The sequence below is a fragment of the Thunnus maccoyii genome, chromosome 17 (genome assembly GCF_910596095.1).
Source record: "Thunnus maccoyii chromosome 17, fThuMac1.1, whole genome shotgun sequence".
Classification (NCBI taxonomy): domain Eukaryota; kingdom Metazoa; phylum Chordata; class Actinopteri; order Scombriformes; family Scombridae; genus Thunnus; species Thunnus maccoyii.
The window spans coordinates 28,864,545-28,882,588 of NC_056549.1; the positions used below are offsets into that span (position 1 = coordinate 28,864,545).

Below are 18,044 nucleotides of genomic sequence, written 5' to 3' on the forward strand. Positions count from 1 at the left end.
GGAAAAAGAGAATAGAGAGTTTTCAGGTTATTTACCATTCCATTCGGCAGCCATATTGTCTGTTCTTATAGCTTTGTAGCAAAAGCTACAGTATGAGTAAGTGGATGCATTTGAAAATACTGTATATGTTGGCTGTCTCAACAGAATTTGACAGACATGGCACATTTATTTAGTAATAAATGTAATACTTTCTAAAGTGCTAATGAAAACATAATGTCAACACGTTGGCTAGGTATGTAATGGTTCACACCTGATCATTGCTATTTTGTAAGTAAGTAAGTAAATAAATAAATATCCAATTTGTGTAATAAATTATGTAAAATCAAAGTATCAACTTTAGTTGAGGCTGGTGTTATTTATCTATCAGCAAAATCAAACACTAGCTGTACAACTTGATTGGGCTGTCTCTTCACACATTTCTTTTTAAAGCAGCATCAATTTATTTCATTGGCAAATTAGGGGGCAGGCTGTAAAACACATATAGTATCAAAAAAATTGATATGATGAACATGTCAGCAAACAGCTTTCTAATTAAAGAATATATTGTATTTTCCATTGAGAATAAAAGGAATGGCAGTCATTTTGTTGTTTTGCAGAGAAACTTGAAAGTCATGTGACAGCATATGCCTGATAACAGGCCTTCTGCGCCTACAGGGATCCACCAACATTGGCTCACTCCTGAACCTACTAGCAGGTTTAGTAGGACCCTGATAGCCCATATATTTGGGACAGATGTGTGATGATCCATATGCTGATAACAGTCAAATTGGGTGCTCTGGCTGCTAAATGCTCCACTAGCTAGTCGCTAACTTTTTCTGTTTGCTGTTTGGTGCTGAACATGTACAGTGGGTTTATCAGAGCTCCCTCACTGAAAACAGCAGTTTTCAGGCTGTAAAACCAGAACAATGAGTTGAAAGACTCTGTAGAGCTGAGGTGAACTGAGCTGTTAATAATTATCTATGAGTTCATCACTACAAAGCAGCTCCTTTCACATTACACATGGTCTTTTGATCAGTTGTTCACATGGAAATATTGATTAGTGAAGCATTAAGTAAAATATAAAAAAAACTCTGATGTATTGCAATCATAGCTTTTGTTTTGAAACTTGAATCAGTTGTGATAATTTCCTCTCAAAATTTCATAGTGAGGTTGTGTAATACGTGCTTTTTAGAGGAAGGCAAATAAAATAGGAAGGATACAAACATTAGTATAAAAAAAGTAAAAAAAGAAGGCTGATATAAATGAGAATATAATTAGAAACAAGGAATGACTAACACAGAGATAATACATAGCCAAAAAGCAGAGTAAAAGAAGATTTATATAGTATTATGTTTTGCAATGAACAGCAATGTTGAGATAAGATTCTGTATAAATGGCTTTTGAGTCAAGATTAACACACATAAACAGTGCAGGAGACCAAATACCAAGTGGAAGAATGTGCCAGAATTGAGGTGCCAGGTTTACCTTGGCTGAAGCCAGAAAAACACATCTGGGAACTGGGGCGAAGCTTTGATTGAACCAAAGAGGGACAAAGCAGCAGCAAACACCACAGCTCAGTGAGATGGGACACTTGTCAATCAAGGCAAATATAACTCCAAACATAACCTGCTTAAGGTGTGGTCAGACTGAAATTCATTCTTTTCATTTCGTTTTGAACTTTGACCTGTGAAATATATAATGCATGGATTGGTAATGAAGAGAGAATCTGCAGATTAACACAACTCTCATTGTGATAAAATATCAGATACAGTACACAAAGCCAAAAATGATTAAACCCCACCCACTTTTAATGGTTTATGGCAAATCATGTGATATGATTGAAAGCTCCAGAACAGCTACTAAATGGACCTTGAGATCTCAACTGCTGTTTCCAAGGTCAAGAATGAACCTTGACTTCCATTCCATCCATCCATTAGTTTCAGCATTCAAACATATACTGGCCACCACAGAAAGTTGGACGAATAGATATTGTCATGTGACTTATTAAACTAAACTCACTACATTTAAACTACATTATTTGAAACAGTTTCTATAGATTTTTAACATTATTTGTGCACAGACAGTTCTTCAGCTGACCGTTATGATGTCACTATAGATACAATGGTGATGTGGAGATTTGTGAGTCAAATCCACAGCTGCAGTAGGGAGAAAGAGTCAGGGTTTGGGCTGCAATGAATAACTTGGACAGCGCTGTTTATTCAGGTAAATCTGCAGCAGCACATAGAGATTGGAGGCCCTGGTGCACTGATGCTTATGAAGATGTATGGGTAAGTTTCCCCTGGGATACACCTGCTCAGGCAACACAATCTCTTCTAAGCAATGACTCTGCAACAGCTTTTTTTTCTCTGTCTGCTGCTGAATCTTAATCACAGTCACTGAAATACAGGCCAAGTGCTAAAACAGTCTGATGGCCTTGCAAGAAAACAATGTACATCACAGACAATCTGCATAATGTACATCTGTTTTTTGATTACCTTGCAGAGCAAAAGATATAACATAATGTATCTTAAATAAGAATCAGGACCATGGGAGCAACTAAGAGAACTACTTTTAATGTCTGTTGATGAAGTTAACTCTTTTAAATTCCCTGAAACATGAAATAAACTCAGTCATATTCATCATTGAGCAAGCTAACGGCAACATTGCAGATACACAATGTTTAAAAAAGAGGGGAGCGAGCTTGAGTGCCATGACTTAACTTTGTACACCAAACAATTGTTTTTTGAGAATTAAACTTCTATTTATTACTTATTCTGATCACAAATGTGTTATTCAGCTATTCAGTTAGAAGCTATACCAGCAAAAAGGTGTTAACTTTGATGTGCCTGTACAGGAACGATTGGACTACAGGACATTTCAGATGGAAATCAGTTCAGTGTAATGGAATCACTGCAATCAGCAGATCTGCTTGAAGTAAATCTGCATCAATCTTTCAAAAACGTCTAACTGTGGCGAACCCAGACATGCAAAAGAAACGCACAGCTAGAGAGTCCAAAACAGAGGAAGCTATCATGTTAGCTGTGTTGCACCACCATTTATACAACCCACCTTTGCCAAAGTATAAAGTGCTCCAAAAACAGAAAGCATGGTTTGTAGTCAGTTACGATACAAGAGTTGAAGGTACAAATATTTGTATTGTTGTATTGAATTTGAGTCCAGTTAACAACCAAGCTGGCTTCCTAACTGGCAGTTAGCGCCAACTAGATTGGAGAGCTGTTGTGACTGAAAAGTGCTAGCATGTTCCCACCTGGCTAAGGTGTTAGTGGTTAGCCACTGCAATTCATTGAGTAGCTCATGAGTACTTCACTAAGCTTGCAGCACCAACTATTTCCATTACTATTTATTTTGAATTGAACCTCAGAAAACATACAGATGCCTCCCAGCACCACTCAAAGATTCAAAGGTAGCCCAGTGACAGGTTTATCCAAATGCTGTCTGACGCATATAAGCATCAACCTGTGTCACAATCACTCTCATTTCGATTCTACTCCACTCAACTCATACTTGACGGTTATGATCAATGGCTTCACGGGCTGTGAGGACTTGAAGAAGAGTAACGATGTATTTAAACACATTTCTGGGGAATGAACTTCTTCACTGTGTGTCATTGTAGCAGCGATGGGAGAAAATGCTGCCCAATCACAGCCAATTGTATCAATTACATGCTCAATGCAAGCATGCCTGCAAGCTGGAGAGAGGCAAAAAAGCCTGCCACTTCACATCATTTCAATCTGTGAACAGGGTCCCCTAAGGTTAGTCATCTCTTCTACATTGTCATCACCCCTGTGTCTGTTACATATCTTCAACATGCTTGGGGGGGGGGGGGGGGGGGGGGGGGGGGGAAACAATGTTTTGTGTTCCTACATTCACATTTTTACATCCACTCAAAAACAGACTGCAGCCACTTAAGCACTAATGCAGGACATATACAGTACAGTAGATGCAGCACAAACACGGAATGGAGGCCTTCTATTAGTGAGTGCATGCAAATATCTTGTAAATTATTAATAAGTTCTTGTGTGGAAAAGAGTGCCCTCGTAATCAGAAACGTCTGTGGACATGAGGGAATAGGAGATGGGATTTTACAGTCCACAGCGGTGCCTTTGATCACAGACATGAACTTAAAGGTGCTGACCTATACACTGTTATTACTTTCCACATCCTCTTTATGTGAGAGCTGCGACTGGAGGCGGCCAGCAAGTACAGTATGCAGCATGCATCAACACACAGCTGCAGTCTGATGAGTATACACTCTCACAGCAGCATGGAGAACCTTCACATCTCTGTATAGCATCATCAGGCTGGACGCTCTATGTGGCCAGAGACCATAACAAGACTCTATGTTCCCTGTTGTGTTCTTATGCTAAACACATTACTGTGTTCTTATGCTAAACACATTACTTGCCCTCTATGGATTATGTACGGCAAACAAATACATTAGCTGCCCTTGAACAGTTTCCCCCCTGTTCACAGTCTGTGAACACTGTAGTACTGCCAGTCCTAATCAGCACTGTGGAGCCACAATGAGAGGGCATTATCTGCACGGCAACAGCAGCAAGAAACAGAAAAGTGAGCTGAGAGCTGAACAAAGCCTCTCTCCTTATCCTGACGTCCACACCTTAGGTGTTTTTTTAGTATTTCAAATAAATCTGGTGTTGTCCTCATTGACAGCTGCTTTTCCCAGTTGGAAAAACAACCGAGCCAATCAGAGCTTTGTAGGCGGGATTAGGAATCAATCAGACTTTATTTGTATAGCACTTTTCAAACAGATACAATACAATAAGCAATACACAAAGTGTAAGAATGGTGGTAACACTTTATTTCAACCCCTCCTATTTATCATTAGTAATCAGCACATAAACAGTAATTTATAGGAGGCTGCTTTATAAACAGATAATGGATGACAATGTGGTAAAACACAGTTGTGATAATGTAAAACATGTCTTAATAGGAGTTATGATTGTTAAGTTCAAGCCAGAAAAATGGCAACAAGTGTGGAGGAGAGAGGAGTCAACTGACCAAAATAACAAGTCTTATGTCAACAGATTTCTTCAATCACTGCAAAAAACATTAACTGCTACTGGCTATAGCTTCCACAGCATCCAGGTCAACTGAAAATGACGTCAGTGGGATATATCCCTCACTGCAAAAGACAAGCCACTGACATGATGTCTGACTGAATGAATGAATTCAGTCCGATTATCAGGCTACTGGTTTTCAGCTTGTTGCCATTGTGGAAATGACTAAATACAAATTTGATTAAGGGGGGCCTGGGTTGATATGATGTGCAATAAGCTCTGGAAACCACCATGGCTGACTATGATAAACTAGACACCTGTCAACCAAGCACACCATGTTTTCTGCTTGAATATCTCCTTTAAAGAACAAAACATTTTCCAAGTTCTAATCCTGTGCTCTTGTGTTTTCAAATATATTTAAAAAAAAACAAAAAAAACAAAAACAATTTCTTTGCAATTATATATCCATATATATCTATGGTTGAGGTCTAACTTGTTTGTGACTAATTTTTAAAGATGTATGTCTTCAGGAGGAACCATTGGGCTTGGGGCTGAGAGCTACCGACAGGGTAGGGAAGTCAGAAAGTGTAGAGAGAATGACTAACATAATTTACTTAGTTTTAGTATTTTCATGAGATTTGTTGAAAGGAACAAAACACCAGACTGATCCTTTCATGCCCCAATACAAGCCTGTAGACCCCCAACAACAACCATGAGGAAATGCAACAACAGTACTACTTTTCTCAACCTGTATGACCTGTAAGTGATATAAAAAATGTCACGTTTTCTCAATAGAGGTAAGATATTCATGTAAGAAGAGTTGACGCTGGCGTGTCTGCTGCAGTGATTCCAAACCAGGGGTACAGTATGCGTACACTATCAGAAAAGTCAACACTGATACACCTAAAGTAGCAAATAAATGGTTGAAATGTCCAGCTTCTGCCACGCCAAATGGTAGGAACCAAGAGATCAAGCCTAAATATGACTAGCTGCAGGATCAATATGTCTTGTATGGATTTACATGTGTGAAGACTCCACCACAGCCACTGTGTTTTATCTGTGGTCAAAAACTATTGAACAGTTCTTTGAGCAGGTCTCATCTATAGAACAATGAGCACAATGAGGGGTACTTGAGCTCTTCTGATAGTGCTGTGGGGGTACGCTGGGGAAACAAAGGTTGGGAATCACTGCTTTAATGAACAGGTAAATCACCATGACAAATCTGGAATAATTAGAACCTTTTGCCCTTTTGTCCTTGTCACTGGACTAGAGAGCAAGCTTTGAAACAACTTGCTGAAGTAATTGAATCATTAGTATTGATCAATAATCCTATTACCACCCTCTCTACCCACACTTGATGTACCATGGTCATTTTGCAATATAAGGCAGTAAAAACAGTAAGACTGAGAGTGTTTGGTATGTTTGCCATATGCGGCACCCTGCACACTGACTGGTAGCAATCAGCATGCTGTGCTTTAGGATTGTAGGTCAGCAGCAGCAGAAATCGATTGAGCTTAAAGACACAGTAGCCAGGTGTCTGTTCTCTCACCATAGGGGAAACCGGTCTTTGGGGAACGTGCTTTTAATGAGGCCCTCTGTCAGTGCGACACCTCCGCTGCCACAGGCTACAGGGAGTGTTCACGCTGCTGCCAGTCACCTCCGAGTCTAACCGACCTTCAGCAGAGCAGCCAGAGGGACACAGACAACCAGAGGAAGTCAACTGAGGAGCTTGGTTTGCACACCGTAAAGAACACATTAAATATTGACTAAAGCTGGAATCCTGATCAGAGCAAAGCGCTTCTCTAACTACAGCTTTTTATTTCATCCTCTTATAGTAATAATCTGCAGCTTATTTTAGATAAATAAATGCACTTCGCTGCTTTCTGAAGCCCCTTTTTTGTTTACAGAGGCAGCAACATCCTAGTAAGAAGCTGCCATTTACTATTAGAGTTTATTATTACAGAATGTTGACCCAGAGTTGTCAGTCAGCAGCTTCAGTCTCAAAAACATCAAATACTCAGGTCCTATTACAGCTTTTTTCTCTTTCTGTTTTATCTGGCATTGTCATCTCAAATAAAAGCCAGTATTCAAGTAATGTCTGAAGTCTCAAATGATAGCCTGGAACAAATAAAGGCTGCTTGCTAAAGGCTGAATAAAATACACTGAGGGGGATTACCTGTATCGCTGACATGGTTTCTACAACACTACTAATAATTTTCACAGTACTAATTCCATCAGTACAACAGGGTCAGCTCATACTCACTTCCTCTCTGTGACAGAAATGTTTCTTTGACTAAATAATTCCACTCACTTCTACTTTGATGTTTTTCAGTCACCGTTAAGCTACTGTCAATGAAACCCATCACTTCATGCAGATGTTTCACATTAAATGCAGACCTATAAAGGAAGGGATTATGATGTTTGAGCTGCTGAACGGCTTTTAATGTGAAGTGTCAAAAAAGGACAAAAAAGAAGCAACTGGAAATAAATAGCGTTTAAAAGAGAAAGTGAGTATGATGTGACTTTTGTTGTATTGACTGAAATGAGTGCATTGGGAATGTATATTATATTGAATTTAACATGACGACAGATAAACATGGTGGAAGTGTTGAGTTTGCATTAATAGCAAATTAAAATAGGAGCAGATCAGGAAACAGGGATGCTTCTTAATAAAATATTGTATGATATAATATATAATAGAGATGTAATACAAGGGGGATTAGAAATAAGGTTTTGGTTCTCCCTACGGGTGACAGAAATAAAAGCCTTGACCACTATTTGAAAAGTTATGATATACAGAAGCAACATGGTACAACTTTTAAACCTTCATAATTATCATCACAACCACTACGCCCATTGTCCCAATGACAGGGGCTACAAGCAGATTCAAAATGAATGATTCAAATCCCTGGACTGGCAGGGTAAACATCATAAAATCTGTGACTGCTCTAATCACCAAATTATGCCACCAGTCTCAAGAACAAAGGTCCCATTAGCCTACTGGTTTAGATCCATACCATGGCTATGAAACTTTGCAGCATGTCATACATCATCTCATGTTTGCTGTTTGTCTGCACTTTCAACTGCACTTTCAAAGTGTTGGAAGAAGTACTCAGATTCTTTACTTGAGTAAAAGTAGCAATACACCAATGTAAAATACTCCATTACAAGTAAAAGTCCTGTATTTAAAATGCTACTTAAGTAAAAGTACATCAGTATTATCAGCTAAATTTACTTAAGTATTAATAATAAAAGTATTAGACCCTGTGACTGATATATTTAATACATTTAATGAAATATATTGTTAATACTGAAGCATCAGTGTGTAAGCAGCATTTAACTGTTGTAGCTGTTTGAGGTAGAGCTAGTTTCAACTACAGCGCCAGTCAAAAGTTTCACCTTCCCATTCACTTGAATGAGAAAGTATGTCCAAACTTTTGACTGGTATTGCACATTACATACAGTTAGCTGGTTTTGTCCAGTGGTTCCTAACCTAAAGGCGGGCCCCTCCAAAGGGTCACCAGATACAAATGAAGGGTCATGAGATGATTAATGGGAGAGGAAAGACGAACAAAGGTCTGATACACATTTGAATTCATTTTTCCGACTTTTCTCAAATCTTTGCTTCTTTGTGAATGATTGGACAATTTTCAGTTATTTAGCTACTGGTTTAATCTTTAACAATGTAGTGTAATTTATGAGCTCATCATATGTTATTTCATGTAAGATTTGTAATCTGAATAATAACTAGTAACTGTAGCTGTCAGATACTGGAAATGTGTGTGGAAACCGCTCATGGTGATCACATCCATCCGGGTCAAATTGATCACTATAAATGGATGATTATTATAAGAGATTTTTTCCCTTTCTCTTCATTTCTCATGCAGATTACCATCTAATTGACATTTGTATATTTATTACATGAATATAAAGTAATTAAACGGGCAGCTTCACTATTTACTGAATTTTATTGACTGTTATATATAATACAGAACAGCTGTTTCAAATGCTTGTTGTTTCGCTGCTCCATCTCATTGGCTCGATTTTGGTGGTTTGTCATAAGCTTCAAGGAGACTACATTTATCATTGAGAGACTTTCTTTTCCCCTTCATGATTTTAATGTGCACGCAGCACCAGCCTCAGGTAACCAACAGAAGCAGACGGGTTGTGTGTTTAGGCCGCCAGGGTAGGGTGAGAAAGTTGAACCAGAATCAACTTTTGGAGAAATGCAACCCGTAACGCTGCTTTGTCACAGCTGGCAATCAGGCTGATTAGAGCTGTAACCCTGCCATGAGGGAGGACAAAGACATTTCTAGGAAGAGAGGATGACATTTCTCTTCATTTGATAATGTTAAAAGTAAAGTTAGGCTTTGCTGATGGCTTCCCCACTCATTTTAAAAAAGACAAGAGAAAGAGAGAGAGAGAGGGAGAAGCAGTGGTCGAGCGTGCTAGAGAGTGGATGAGGAGAGTGAGCAGTGGTAGTCAGAAAGCCGGTGAGTGAGAAGAATAAAACATTATTTTCTGATTGTTTCATGGTGGTTACAAACAAACACACCCACACCCTGCACCTCTACACAACCCTATGGAGGTACGTTGCAAGGCCTGATAATGGTGCTGCAGCCACTAAATAAAAAAATAAAATAATAAAATAATAATAGAATTACCATAGTTTTACATTTTTTCCCATATGTTTTCATGTATGAAAAGACCCAAAATGAACACTGTAAGAGGACTACATGATTACTATAAGAAAATTATTTAAACAGCATTTGTATAGGAATGATTCTGTCCTGAGCTTTTTGATCCATATAAGCGGTTGATCACTGTAACTGTGATCACTATAAGTGGTTTCCACTGTATTTCCTTGAAATGTAGTGAAGTGGAAGTATAAAGTAGCATCAAATGGAAATACTCAAGTAAAGTACAAGTACCTCAAAAATGTCCTTAAGTACAGTACTGGAGTAAATCTACTTAGTTACTTTCCACCACTGCATTTTAAATGGCAATAACTTTTTCAGCATTGCTCATCCCTTTTCATTTCTTGAATCCACCTGATGGCAAGACTAAAACAACACAGAACAGACTAACTTTGACTTCTGGGAAATGACTTCAGAATGATGACTCGTTTAAGAAAACATTCAGTGAAAAGAACTGTAACTACTCAATCAGACATAAAAGGTCACACTCAGTGGCAAAAGATCAAAGATAGTTCAATTCCATCTAACCAGCTGCATCACATATCAGTCCCCCACTCTGTGTGTTGCTGCTGTAGGGTGAAGGGATACTGAGACCCCCTGGAATTGCATGCCCCATTGATTATGAAGCATCCCATGTCATTGCATTCAAGAATACAATATACACCCATGACACTTGGCCAAGAAAACCTTTTTGATGTTTGTAGATGGTATAAATAATGGATTAATGACTTGTGGTGCGTCACAGTATGGGTTCTTGGGGGCTCTGCTGGAACACAGTCAGTAATCTCAGCGGATCCTCCTCCTCTTGTCTCTGAAAGCTGTCAGATGATCAGGGAGCCTGCACCGCGGCTCTTTGGCAGGGATAAACAACAACACAAAGCAGCTCAATGAGCCCTGATGGGCCTTTGGCTGTCAACCAAAAGAGCAAATTTAGTATCACTGTCAGAAATACAGATGTCCCGTTCCTCTGCTCCGCATCTGTATTTGCAGTTTCCTCATGGTATGCAAATGATATTCCGAAAGCCTGATTTGTGTTTGCAGAAATCAGGAAGACAGTACACAAAGTTTCACACATTTCCAGTAGATGCAACAAAGGCTATAGCTGTCATGTGGATATAAAAAGTGAGCTTCTCCTGTCTGCTTCCAAGCACAAGCACGACACTAACCGAAAACTGTCCAGTCACCACAAGACCACAAAACAAGCCGAGCCAGCCGCATTAAGTTTTGTTGGTTCTGGAAGGGCTGATGTGACCTCAATCCGCTGCCTCGCTGGCTGCCTACTTAGGTCATGGTCATCTCGGCCTGTAAGAGTTTCTCCTTCATCAGGTCCGGCTAAAGCCTCACACACACTGCCCATCAGTGGTGTGGATTAGACTGCTAACTGCTAGCAAATGCCTGAGGCTGTCTCCTCACACTGAGTCATGAGAGGCCGCAGCAGCTCTGCCCAGCTCCAAAACACCACCTGAAAACCCATTAAGTCCAGAGTTTTGGAAGAACTTATCATCCCTCACAGATAAGCCCTCAAATCCAGCACTCTGTGGAGCATTATAAAGTCAGGGCATAGCTTCTAATTCCTACACGAACAAACTTAAGTCTGGAAGTGTTAACAGAATTAACGGTAAGATCCTAAGTTTACTTTGAAGTTCTGCATCCAACGTGCAACTCAAATCTCATCCAGCACAGTAATGATCCACTCAGAGTTTTCAAAGTTCTACTAAAACTCTTCTTGGTCCATGTTATCAGAATGATAAGTAGTCCCCTTTAAAGAAAATATGTTTTTTACTGCAAAGTTTTGCCCATTGTAACTGTCAGCTGTAATAACTTTTTACTCACCTGTTAATTGGCGAGATGTTTGTGCAGGGACAAAGCTTCACAGCAGAGTTCAGGGCCATCCCTGTAAGAACAATACACCAAACATGAGCTATCAGGTTATAAATAAGTCCTGTTTAACCCAACTAGAAAAGGCTAACAGCTAACAGCAGTTGAAATGTCAGATGACGGCTGCTTTATTTTATGAATAACTAAGTGTTTATCTGTGAAGTGTAAACGATTAAAGCAGTCAGTGTGGAAAGCAGCTGGAATCATGAGTCAGCACTGAGCATTACAGTAGATACACATACTGTAGGTCAAAGCTGAACCAGAAAGTTGCTCTGCAGATTGAATACTTGCATCAAAAACCAACATTTTGTATTTATAACACTTCCAAATAATTGGATTAACTATTACCTATTAAGTGAAACTGAATGGTTTGAACCTTGTCAGAGGGTCCAAGGCTGTGATTAAGTATGCTACTAATAATTATTTTCATTATCAATTAATCTGCCAATTTGTTGTCGATTATTCATCCTTTGGTCAATAAAATAGTTAACAATGCCACACAATTTCCCAAAGTCCAAGTTGATGTCTTGAAATTGCTTGTTTTATCTGGCCAACAGTCCAAAACTTAAAATTATTTAGTTTACTATCATAAAGGCCAAAGAAAATCAGCAAATATGCCATCGGAGAGGTTGGAACCATTGAATTTTTGGCACTAATTTTTGGCACACTTTGGCACTTTACCTAAAGACAACTTGTATTATTATGCATTGAATTTGCAAAATAGTATTTCATTATCTTCTGAGTTGTTTCAGTTTTAACCAATAAGAATGATACAACACTATGAAAAATCTTCATAGAGAGGTGCATTGTCCCATCAATTGGGGCTATAAACAGATTCAATGGTCATGAAGTGGGTTTGAACCCCTGGACAGGCTGAGAAAGAAAGAAAATACCATTTAAAGAGAATGTGTGTCCTTCTACTTTTCTTGTTTTCCCTTAAAAAAAACAGACCTATACCTACCATTTGTCCTGGTAGTACAACACAGTTAAAATGTGTGGATGTGGATGACCTAATTTTTGACTTGGCAAATCTCAATAATTCAAGTCACCCCTATTTGTTCCTTGTTTTTGTTTTTTTTAAAATACAAATCTGAGTAGCTTGCAAGCACTACATGCTTTAAAACAGTGTTGTACTGTTGTAACTAATTACACATGCACAACATAAAAGCCAGCTTGTACTCCTCCAACCATGAGTGGCCAGATATTGAAATATAAAATGTCTACAAGCGACAGTCAATCCTGAGAATGTTTTCTTCTCTGCCTTAAGATGCCATTGTGCCTGTGTTGCATCTCTCCCCGTCGGGGCCTATATATAGGCCACCGCCTGGGAAATGAATAAACATCAGCGTGAGCCGTGCCGCTGCCTGCTGACAGGGCTGTCCTCAGTCACTCAGGTGGTTTGACACTGCTGCCACGGCGACGACATCTCTACTCTGCCTGTCAACCTCTGAAGCTGCTTTAAAAGAGTTGCTAGTCTGGCTCCGGCGTGTTTATGTAGGGAATAATGAAAGTAAACATCTTTTTAAAATGTGCATCACAGGCCAGAGAAAAACATAAACAGTGAAATGGTGAATCTTTATTTCTGCTCTATCAAACAAATAGTTTACAGCCTGCTAATCATTAAGTATGTTTACAATGCACATGAACAGACAAATCATCAAATCATGCAAACATGAGTCAGTTATAGTTTCCACAGCTGCTCTGTTATATCTGAAAAGTCAGCTTCATCTAACAGGAGAAAACAAGAATATAACAAATAAATATTATACTCTATATATATATTCTGTTTTTGGATACACATACATGAGTCATTACATATGTTCAGACATATCAATACACGTATCATGTATCATGATACGTGTATTGATCAATCAATTTTTTTATGTTTATATTGTTCATTCCATGATAATGTTAGTCTAACAAAATGATTAGAAATACTATATACATTTCTGTATTATTATTAATGCATTAACCCTATTCAGTTTTAATATTAAAAATAAAGGATAAGGCTGATTCTACCTTCAAAAACAGTCCTGCCTTTATTTGATGTTCAGCATTCTTAGGAAATATAATGTATCATGGAGATACACATTCATCTTGGGAACACATCTGGGATACAATTCTAAACTCAAGGTTTACTTACTAACTTTTTCTAGACCTTTCAACCATGTGGTACAAGTTCCAGCAAATGGAACTTGTACCACATGGATTGATTTTCCTCATACTGTTTTTAAGTCCTTCATGGGCAAGTCCAAGTCAAATTAAAGTCATCTGAGACAAGGCTCAATCACAAGTCTTCATGAGCCAATTCCAAATTGAGTGTGAAAACTAATTCTTAATCACTGGAACCAGTAGTTTGAGAAAACAAACAAAAGCAATTTTAATTATTTTTCTTGAGCTTTCAAGTCTTAATGGTAAATGGACTGTACTTGTATTCCGACCACTCAAAGTGCTTTTACATTACAAATGACATTCACCCATATTCATACTCTGAATAGTACAGGGGCTATCATGCAAGGTCCCAACCTGCCCATCAGAGGAAACTAACCATTCACACATGGATGGCACAGTCATCGGGAGTAATTTGGGGTTAAGTATTTTGCCCACATCAACATGCAGACTGGAGGAGCCGGGAATCGAACCGCCAATCTTCCAATTAGTGGACGATCCGCTCTACCTCCTGAGCCACAGCCGCCCCTAGCTATTACAATGATATGAATACATTTGCTTTCAAATCTGTTTTTCATTGTTCTGGGATCATTTGGTCAGGACTTGAGACTTGAATGTCTTAAGGGATGTGTCACAGCAGTCAAGTCCAAGTCCTCATTTTTTGTGGCCTGACATGAGTCCAAGTCTGAAGTCTGGCTGCATAATGCCACAAAAAAGTCAAAAATGCTGAAAATGCATGATTTTAACTGACAGCAACCCAAATACTTCAGAGCTTAAAGTTGGGGACAAAAATGACATTGTGAAAAGCCATGGGGACATGTCCACTCAGTCCCTTTGATTATACTATAAACGTATTGTGAATGTCACCAGTGACTCGTGTTCACATACAGTATTTTGTACGTGAAAATAAACATTAAAACATCTGTATTTGCACAGCTATCAGCAGATGCCAATGAGAGCAATGAGACCAATAACAACTTAATTTTCTTTGCAGCAGTGTCACTAAGACAAATACCTGTGTACGCACTTGCCGATTCTCTCACACTGAAAGTGACTGATATACCCCTGTAAGATTAATGAATCCATTTGCAACTAAGAATTTAACTGGAGAGAAATTTGCATGCATACAACTCGCAGGAGAAGCCGTGACGAAGAGCAATGATTTGGTAACTGGTTGAAGTAGCTGACAAGTTGTTTGCACTTATGATGTATTACTAGCTGCAGGGCAAACAAGTGTCTGCGGCTGACTTGGGGAGAGGCTCCAAGCTTTTTCTGGGCTTCAGACTAGAGGGAGCAGATCCACTTAGCTTTCCACTGCACTGCCTCCTATTGCTTTGGCCATTCAATTGACAAGCAGCCAGCCGGCAAGAGCACATTAAGTTTTAATCTGAGCGTGATGCATGCTTATTATTCCTGACGGGCCGAAATGAACTTTTGTCACTGGCAGCCACACAGTGAAACAAAGCAAAAACAACAAAGGAGCAGGGTCATTTTGAGGAGGGGTGGGGGGGGTTTAGGTTGCGTGCACATGTACAGAGTGTTCTTACAAGTCTTCACTCTCACTTTTCTCAGATCAGAGCATGTAGGAGGGGATACTATGACTGTTGCTGTGCTGTTTCATCAGTTCCAGCTCGAGCCTAGGTGGAGCCCTAAGCAAGATATGAAAATGCTCTCAAGAAAACACTGAATCTAATTTAAAAACAAAACAAGTGCTCTCAACTGAATGAGATGGAATGAGCTCAAAGAACAGCCAATCACATCCTCTCATCCTCTTGCTCCAAATATTGTTGTACAGATTTTACTACACAGCATCCCAGATATGCTGCCAAGGGCAGATGAGGTTGAATTTTTATTTCAGTGTGTATATGATATGCACAAATTCATTGTATTATATGTTTCCATAACCAATGTGTCTTCCCTGTGCATTGTCTATATAAAGTATGTGTTTTAATGGGTTGATTATAAAAGTTGCATGTGGTATATAAAATCAAGGTACATTTACATAAAATAAAAGTATTGCCTGGCACTGAGAATGCCCCACGATAATATGACAGAAGTTATTATTATTATTACTCAGGATAAATGGGGATTATAGATTTTGGAAGGAGGAAAAACAAAGCTGCACTGGCCTCTCTGGGTTGAAAGACAAGCAAATCTAGCAAGCTGGTGAACATAGTCGATCATTTAGCAGCTAAAGAACAAGATATTTTTCTCAAGACTTGGTGGAGATCAAACCAGAGCTTAAAGGAGAGTGAATATTGCACATGACTCTAAATGAATACTAATGTTGTTCTGTGCCTACTGGATGTGTAGAAGCAACTGTTTGATAAAAAGTTAGTTATATCAGCTGTTTAATGTGAAAATATGTCAATGATGCTGCTGATACTGCTTGTTGTGCTGCCCCCAAGAGGCCAAAATAAAATGAACACAGGTTGAAAGTTAAAAAAAAGGTCAGCTTTATTCCAAATGTGTTCACTGTATAAACTTGGAATCTGTCTGGATCAGTTCATCATTCTCATGTTAGTTCATCATGATTGTTTGCATTAGCTATAGTTTGACTAGCGACAGTAGTTGTAGGACTGTGTTGCTTTTTTCCTATTTTACCCTTTACCCTTCAGTATAGATGAATGTCTATATGTGAGTTAAAGTTGGGGCTGTATGCTCTCAGCACAAAATAATTACTTATAGCTTTCGATTGATGTAGAGGTATAGTTAGTAGGGGTGTGCCTGAATACAAATACGTTATTTGGCAAAGTACAAATAGTGGGTTTTTTTACGAATATTTGTTTCATACAAATATTTTAAAAATTATTTGTTTTCGGGAAGAAAAAAAAAACATGTTAAATACCAGCGCACAGGTCGGTTACATCACTATCTCAGGCTCTCTCCTCTGCGCCACTGTTATGTTTATCAGCAGGTCTCAATGAGGGGAGTCACATCCACCTGCTACATGATGCATATTTCCTTATTTGGACATCACTCCTGGAGTTGGGGGTGTTCCCCAGAGATAAAGCTGAACTACTGACACAAATGAAGTACTCCCAAGGGAACACTTCATGAACACTTATTGTAACACTTTAGTTTTCTAAAATTAAAAGCGTAATAAAAACAAAAACAGGATTTTTAAACCTCTTTCCACTTTTATTTGAATACAAATACAAATACAAATAATTTTGCTGCCTCAACAAATACAGATACAGATACAAATACAAATACAAATACAAATACAAATACAAATACAAATACAAATACTGGGCCCTCTGCACATCCCTAATAGTTAGCGTCTTTCTCCTCAAGAAATGCCATCATATGACCCCCTGGAATAGCTCATAAGTGTGTGAAACAGCTTAGTTATCATTAGATTCTGGTACTGTGTATATTTAAATAATTATTAAAAGATACCTGTGCAGTAGAGGTTCTGCTTACATTTAGCATAGTGCATCTGTAAAATTAGAGACTACAGATGCGATACATACTGTATAATCCTGCTGCTTTACGATGGCTACATGAATTTAAAAGAGAGAAAATAAAGGACTTATACTTTCTACAGACTGTTGTGAATCATATTATTGCAAAGAATCAGCCAGTAATGAGCCAATAAACTCACAAACTCTGCCCCGGAGGCTTTAAAAGTTACTCCCTATAAGGCAACAGCAGCCAGCTCTGTTTGACTGGATATACACTACACATCGTTAAGAAAAAGGGAAGTGATTAACAACTTCCGCAAGTGTGCTAAAGCTGTCAACTTCTATTGGCAATGGTACACCCTGACAGAGCCCTAATGGCTATAATTACATTGGAGAGGAGGGAAAGGAACAGTTCTATCAGGCACATAAACAAAATCTAATGATCTCCCTAAATAAAAACATATTAAATGCTCAATTCATTCAGTGAATGACTTTCTGAAATAACACCTCAATCAGGACAATCAAACTGAAATTACGTACTAATATGGAATCAGCATGGGCTGTTGAGCGCTCCAATTCTGCTCTAAATTCATTGACGATATAAATATAAAACAATCATTTTGATGTTAAAAACAGACATCTCCCAATGTTGAAGACAGAAAACTGTGCTTCTTTTTTTTTTACAGCTATCAATTCTCAATGCATGTAACATTTGTTCTTTGACATACTGTGTTTTCTTCGGAGATAAAGTGAGATGAAACTTTGATCACTATCGCAGGCATAGTAGGTCACTGTAGCAGTAAACAGTAACAAGCTAAAGCACAGAAGATTCTTGCAGAAATTAGCAAACAGGGATTGCATGTGATAGTTTTACT

At 38.6% G+C, this 18,044-nt stretch overlaps 1 protein-coding gene across 1 annotated transcript in view; it reads right to left on the reverse strand.

The window, feature by feature from the left end:
* Positions 1 to 18,044, reverse strand: part of lrfn2b (leucine rich repeat and fibronectin type III domain containing 2b) — a 169,716-nt gene that overhangs the window by 100,373 nt on the left and 51,299 nt on the right. Inside the window, exon 3 of the mRNA XM_042390854.1 lies at positions 11,549 to 11,609. The gene's annotated coding sequence lies outside the window, so the exon portion shown is untranslated. The remainder of the gene's footprint in view (positions 1 to 11,548; positions 11,610 to 18,044) is intronic.